The sequence below is a fragment of the Charadrius vociferus genome, unplaced genomic scaffold (genome assembly GCF_000708025.1).
Source record: "Charadrius vociferus isolate BGI_N301 unplaced genomic scaffold, ASM70802v2 scaffold262, whole genome shotgun sequence".
NCBI classification, from domain to species: Eukaryota; Metazoa; Chordata; class Aves; order Charadriiformes; family Charadriidae; genus Charadrius; species Charadrius vociferus.
In genome coordinates this window covers 2806879-2813275 of record NW_009647218.1, presented here as the reverse complement: position 1 = coordinate 2813275, position 6397 = coordinate 2806879, and the positions used below count along the sequence as shown (strand labels likewise).

Here is a 6397-nt window from a genome sequence, read left to right as displayed (position 1 = left end):
CCCCCGGGGTCGCGGCCCCCCGGTTGCTGCTGACCCCCTGCGCCGGTGTCCCCTCCCTGCCACAGCCCTGGGCCCGCGGGGTGGGCTGTGGTAGCACCTAGAAGCGGGGATTTGACTGGGTAATGCGTCTCTACGCTCTCAGGCACACCATTTACTGCCTCTTCAGGCTCTACGTCAGTGATCAGCATAACTTATTTTCTCTTTTCATCTGATGTTGCATGTAATGACCCCCTCTTACGCATCCAGTTGTCCCATGAATGGAAATCGGACATTTGGTAGACAAAAGGCTGTGTTACCATGCCATTGTAAATTTAAATCGAACATACGGTGATGTAGACAAAAAACCACGATGTCAAATTACCTTAAATAGTGTTCTATTTTAAAAATACAGAATTTGTTTTCTGTTGCTTGGTCCTGGGTCTAATTTGTGCAAGTAATGAGAAATTTCGTAACCATTTTATTAACAACATACTAAAAGAGAGAAAGAGAAGAAAGATAATAAAAGGGATGCAGCTGCACTGCACACTGCAATGACCTACAAAGTGAGCCACAGCTATCGCAAAAAAAATCTTGTCCTTTTGTAACCAATGGAACTTGTGGCTGATCAGTGAAGACTTTGTCAAGAAAAGTTGGTCAGGCTTTATGAAAGCACAGAGTTGCACAGTATTGCCTTAAGATTTAATTTTAACCTGATTTAACTGAACTGGTGCAAAATGTTGAAAAGATATTCTTTGATTTAAATCTCATTTATATCAGCTTAGCTTGTTTTAGTAAATGTATGCTGTCACACTGATTAAATCCACATGGGGAGTTATAACTTTCTGATACATCAATTTTATTAAAAGTGTTAACATTTCTTTGTGCTGTGGAGGCCTTAGAAACACTGTTCTATAAAAACAAGCCTTAACATCAAATGACAGAAATTCTTGAACTCCTTATAAAATGTTAAGTGATGCAAAAGCCTTTGAAACTTCTCAAATACTGTATCACCAGAAGGTTTTCTTTGACTGAACGTGCTGTGAAGACAGGACATTGTTAGTTTTCACAGGTAAAACAAACGGTATAATTTGCAGTACTTTACTGCAAGTTAAGTTGGATTAGTGTGAAAGAACTGACAAAAATGGTTTTCAGATGTCAGACTGAACTTGGAAAATTGAAAGAGAAAATGTCTTGAACTACTGTGATCTGTATTCTCTTGTGATTTTAATCCTCCAAGGTATTTAATGTCTGTCGAAATTAATTGTATGTTATACACTCTGAGCTTTCTGGAAGAAATATCTGTATTTTTTATTTCATTTACTCAGATCATATTTAATCCTTGCAATGTGCTTTCAATCTTGGTTAAAGACCTTATACAATAACTGCATCCACTTCTGTTCCTACATTTTATAACTCTTATTTATGAGTGGATTTAGTTTGCAGTGAGAACGTGCAATGCACTAAGGGTTCCACTCAACTTTATCCAGGGTAATAAAAAGCTAACTCTGCTCCTAAAATAAAAACTCCAAATAAGATGGAAAGGCAGTATGAACAAAAATGTGGACTTTTGTCTTTCTGCCTGTAGGCAGGTTGGACAAAACGGTGCCAGAAGGGCTCCCTCCCTCTGCTCCTGCAGCAATCTGGGGTTATCCCCGTGGACTTCTGTCCCCAGAAAACCCCTCACTCGTGTGTGCTATACCCCACAGCATGCAGCACGTGCCCTTTCTGGCAGCCTACAGAAAGGCTCACTCTGACAGGCTGCAAAATTTTTTTGGCCTTGTATCAGGCACTCTAAATGGAAAACCTACAGTAAAATAATAATGCCTTAAAGCCTACAGATCCTGTATGGGGCCTACAGCGGCTGGGCTAAACCCTAACCTACGTGGACAAGGCCAGTAGTCTTTAAAGAGTTATGTTTTAGTATCCACGCTACCACTTGGACTGGAAGCCAAGAATGGTTGGCACCCAAGGCCAATGGTGCTGTGGTCATGTGTAGGTATTTCAGTTGAGATCAAGTCTGCACTTTCTAGTCGAATCTCCATTTATCTCTGCTGCTGTGGTTTGTTTTTCATTGCAAAGTGCTCTTGGGTCTTCCAGCTTTCCTTTCAGGCTAAAGTAATCTGGAGAATGAACTTGAAATCCTAATGGTCACTAAGTGTATGGGATCAGGCCAGAGCTAATTCAAAATAGCATCCTTGAAACTGTTTTGGTGTAGATACATGGTCCCAGCAGCAGCGTTTTTTCTCTGTGAGTCCACACCTGTCAAGTCACGCTGCTTGCTGATGCAACATAGCTTATCTGGATAAAAAGCAGCTTTGTTTTGCAGTCTCCTAGAGACTTCAGACCCATCATATGACTTGGGCTTTCATTATCTGATTGTAAAAGATGTCCTGGTGAAAGAGAGGAACTTCAATCCAACTGCCACCTCCCCCAGTCAGAGTCCAGTTCTTAAAACTGCCTGGACTGTAACACTTAAATTCTGATATCCCCACATTAATTTCTTGTCTTCTTTTTCCTCCCTAGTTATGTATCTGCTTTTCACTTCTTGATGTTAGCTTTCAGTCTCAGCTGACCTTTTAGTAGCACTGACTGCAGTGAGCCTGTGTCCAAAGAGGCAGCTAAAATCAATGTCTAAAACAGCACAGCATTGGTACGTTTGCCAAGTCTCACAGTGGCTGATAAAACCGTGCTGAGCCTGTTTTTCTCTGGCGGTCAGGTTGCCAGTAACAATCGGCACCAAAACCAAAAGCTGCGTTTTCAATCACTGCTGTTTTTTTTTCCTTTCTGTTTTATCTGTGTTTGTCTTGTTTTCTCTTTACGGAAAGAAGGCCAGACTCCAGTAAGGAGACTCATTAACAGCCACATATCCAGCAGCACCTCTCAGCTGATCTTTTCTTTTATTCCCATACTGTCATTGCCATCTTAAGCCCAGGTTTCTGAATTGACATCATATGTTGGGTAGAAGCCTCGTCCAGCTGCCCATTCATGCTCTTTTGTGGCAGCTGCAGCTCATTCATTCAGAGGGCAGCCTCCATCCAGCATTAAAATCCTGGAAGTGTTGGCTGCAATGGAATATACTGCATCTCGTGCAGAGTGGAAGAGTGCCCGTGGCGCTTTGCTGGAGCAGAAGATACACCCCCTCTTAAGGCCATGTGCTCAAAGGACCCGGTGCATTCTGAAATTGAATCCATTCCAGGTTCCTCATCACACAACTCATGCTCTATAAAAAAAGAGAAATGAAGAAATGCCTCACAGTTACAAAGAAAGGGTGCATACAGTAGAAAACTCATGCTCAGATTATTTTTTTTTGTCAAGTATTTTAGCTGGCTTCACATTTTTGTGTGGTATCATAAAAAACAACATTATTTTTAATGACAGTTGTTGCTGCGGTACTTAGAATGAAGAATCAGTACTCAATTAATTTTGTTTGAAGTTGTATTATATGGTAATAGATTTGCTTTAATATCTTTGACTGTCATTCCAAATAGAGACTAATCCTAGCATGTTTGGTCAGTGAGAATTAAGCATGTAAATGACATTGAGGGTTTTGACATGTGGCCCTAAATATGGAATTCTGTTAGGCTAGTTTTGTAAAGTTTTTTTTTTGAGAGAGCCACCATTCATTTACATATAAAATTGATCAGGATTAGCTAATGTTACAATAGTTACAGTAGTAAAAACTCATTTGACTGGAAATGTGAGAGGAATTAGTTATTATTCTCAGACAAAAATCTAATTTGAGCAAATAAGGGATGATAAGATGAATACTGTTTTTTCTATAACAAAGACATTGACTGAAGAAGGTAGATACTCCTGGCAGTGTATCGGGCATCTCCTTGTCACTGGGTTTGTACATAAGAAAAATGTACCAAATGCTGAAAGTCCACCAGATGGCACACTAAAGCCTTGATACTGAAAAGTGGCATCATCCAAGGGCAGGATAGTAACTGCATGGCAGGCTGAAAATTTAAAGTGCATATGCAGGCTGTGCTTTGTTTTGTCAGTGATTATTAGGTCAGTCTTTACTAGCTAGGAAATTACTTAGAGAAACATTAAAGGAAAGAAATGGGATAAGACAGCAATTATGTTAATTATTTTTCAGCTAATAATTTGTCTCGATTTGTAGTGACATTTATGAGTATTGTGGTTTAACCCCATCTGGCAACTAAGTCCCACACAGCCGCTCACTCACTCCTCCCCCCCGGTGGGATGGGGGAGAGAATCAGAAATGTGAGAAAACTCGTGGGTTGAGATAGAGACAGTTTAATAGGTAAAGCAAAAGCCTTGCACACAAACAAGAAAAACCATGGAATTCATTCACAGCTTCCCATCAGTAGGCAGGTGTTCAGCCATCTCCAGGAAAGCAGGGCTCCATCATGCGTATTGGTTACTTGGGAAGACAAACATCATGACTCCGACATTCTCCTCCTTCCTCCTTCTTCCCCCAACTTTTACGTCTGAACACAATGACATATGGTATGGGATATCCCTTTGGTCAGATGGGGTCAGCTGTCCTGGCTGTGTCCCCTTCCAGCTTCTTTATCACCCCGCGTCTGCTCACTGATGGGGCAGTGTGGGGAGCAGAGGCGGCCTTGATGCTGTGTAAGCACTGCTCAGCAATAATGAAGACACCCCTGTGTTATCAACACTGTTTTCAGCAGACATCCAAAACATAGCCCCATGCCAGCTACTATGAAGAAAATTAACCCTATCCCAGCCAAAACCAGCACAATGATGTCTGGCGTGGACATCTCCTAATGGTTGGGGACTGGCTAGATTTGCCTTTGGCCCTTGATTCTCCAAGTAAGTTGCTGCCTGCCAGGAAATGGCTGATATGGCTGGCCATCAATATGGCCACTGATGAATTACTCTTCTGGAGATAACACATCTCATCCATAAATATATTACTGAAAGAACTGTATCTAAGTAGCTCCCTGGCCTTACATCTGTGGAAACGAGAGAACCTGCGGTAGGATGGCTGGTGCTGGCTGTGGTGCCCCTCTCCAGCTTTGCTGGTGTTTGAAGGCATAGTTTCAATGGTGAAAACATCATGACCTGTGGAGATCTGGCTGTTGATCTGACGCTGAGTCTGTCCTCCATGTTTCCAGCCGGTGAGTGAAGTGTGTTCAGTGAAAGTACAGCAAATCATGTGAGAATGTGACTTTTCCAAGTATACAAGGGGGGATGTTGCCACAGAAAAAAGGGAGGGAATCAGCCTATGCCAATGTAAAGAATACTAAGACCTTTCTACAGCATTGTAAGTGCTTCTGATGAACCATGCTAACAAATGAGATGGATGCACAGGGTATAAATGGGGTAAATGAGGTGTCGCTTAACAATCTGACTGTGTTATTTTGCTCATACTCTGACAAACTTCAAGCAACCCTTTACTCCAGCTTTTTTAAAATTGCCAGGAAAGATAGGAATTAAGGATCCACAGGGGATTGCCTCCAGAAAAGCCAGCTGTTATTAATTTTAAGAGTAGAAAATGTCTTTTTGCCATCCTGGTTTATGACTCCTGCACTTCTTCAAGATACTAGAGAAGACAAAATAATCTTCTCGTTCTATTAGTTCTCTGTCTTTTTTGTGTTCATATCATGTTCAATTACTTAGACAATTGTGAAGACATTTATAATGAAATGAAGAACATTCAGACATTTAGACCTAAATCCTTGCTCAGACAAAACTCTAGAAATTATATAGGTTTTGCTGAGGCACAGAAATTTTTAACTTATGGTGCTATTCCAAATTTTGCATCTCTTACCATATTATTTTTTAATGGAAAACTGTGTAATCCTTCTGGCCTGGAGACCAAGTCCCTAATGTGAGGAGTTTGCCATTTAAAAGAGATACAAAGTACCCACCCATTTGAATGAAAGATACTTGATTACATCTGCTTGGCTGCTTTCACACTAAAGGCCCAGTCCTGCAATCTGATTTTTGCAAGTGAGTTTCAGGAAGGTTGACATTTGAGAAATGTTAAAAACAAGGATGAGGGATTCAGTTATGTGGATATTTTTTTTCTTTTCATCCACAGACTTTAACATGTAGATTATCCCCTGTATTTATCGTTACAAATTATTCTGTTTTCTTCTGTCTGTATTTTCTTCTGCAGTTAAAGGTATATGCTTTTCTATCGAAAGACTGGGAAAACCGAAGCCTTTACCCAAATGTAATGTAAATGAGAGACAATTCTTTTTTGAGGTTCAAAAGTGTGATTAGTTTTTGTCTTGTGACTATATGGTTTTGTTTTGGGTAAAATGTGGACTTGTTTGGATATCATCAAAAAAGTTATTCTCATTGTATTTCCAGCCTACAAGAATGGAAAAAGAAAAAAAAAAACCTCAAATCTGATGGGAATTCTGTTCTCATATTTTAAACCAAAGAGGCTGAGTAAGCATCATAACATTTGGCTGTT

The 6397-nt window shown here is 40.5% G+C and overlaps 1 protein-coding gene across 1 annotated transcript in view; it reads right to left on the bottom strand.

Annotated features, from left to right (window-relative positions):
• The window catches only part of TWISTNB (TWIST neighbor), a 19415-nt gene that overhangs the window by 3625 nt on the left and 9393 nt on the right, over window positions 1–6397 (bottom strand). The window lies entirely within an intron of this gene.